Below are 756 nucleotides of genomic sequence, written 5' to 3' on the forward strand. Positions count from 1 at the left end.
GGAAGTTGTGAGTAGGCTTTTCATCTATGACCATTTTGTCACTACTCAAAGACATCAATGGACAGGAGAGTGCAATTTAATTTTGAAAAGTCAGATTTATCAGGACCAGCACATGGCATAATGGTTACATTGCTGGACTCCCATGTAGTCGCCTGTGGTTCAAGTCTCAGACCTAGCTACTTAAAAGTCACACTGGGTATGTGTGGGTGTATGCCCAAAATCCTGAGGGGAGAATGGAGAGGAGGGATTGCTGTGTAGCCATCCACCCTGGGGGGTGGGGGGGGGTGATTTCTCTCTTTCTGTCTCTCTGTCTCTGTCTTTCCAGTGAGTGCAAACATGCTCCCTGTAGCAAAAATATCTCTCAAAAAATGTTGTTTAGTTGTGAATAATTGGACAAAAGGGATCACAGAATGAATTAACAAGCCTTAATTGAAAATAGCTCAGGGCTAGCAGTCAGAGTAGTGGTTAAGGCACTGGACTCCCACTTACTGACCACAGTTCAAGTCCCAGACCTGGCAGCCCGAAAATCACACTGGGTGCATGTGCCTATGTGCCCAAAATCCCAGAAGGAGAATGGAGGAGAAGGGATTGTGGCAGGCTGTCCCCACCGGAGGATGATTTCTCACTTTCCTTCTCACTGTCTCTCTGTCTCTTTCCAGAGAGTGCACATGCCTTATAGCAAAAACCTTAAAAGAAAGAGAAAGGAAAGAAAGAAAGAAAGAAAGAAAGAAAGAAAGAAAGAAAGAAAGAAAGAAA

The sequence above is a fragment of the Tupaia chinensis genome, unplaced genomic scaffold (assembly GCF_000334495.1).
Source record: "Tupaia chinensis unplaced genomic scaffold, TupChi_1.0 Scaffold000045_1, whole genome shotgun sequence".
Taxonomy (NCBI): Eukaryota; Metazoa; Chordata; class Mammalia; order Scandentia; family Tupaiidae; genus Tupaia; species Tupaia belangeri.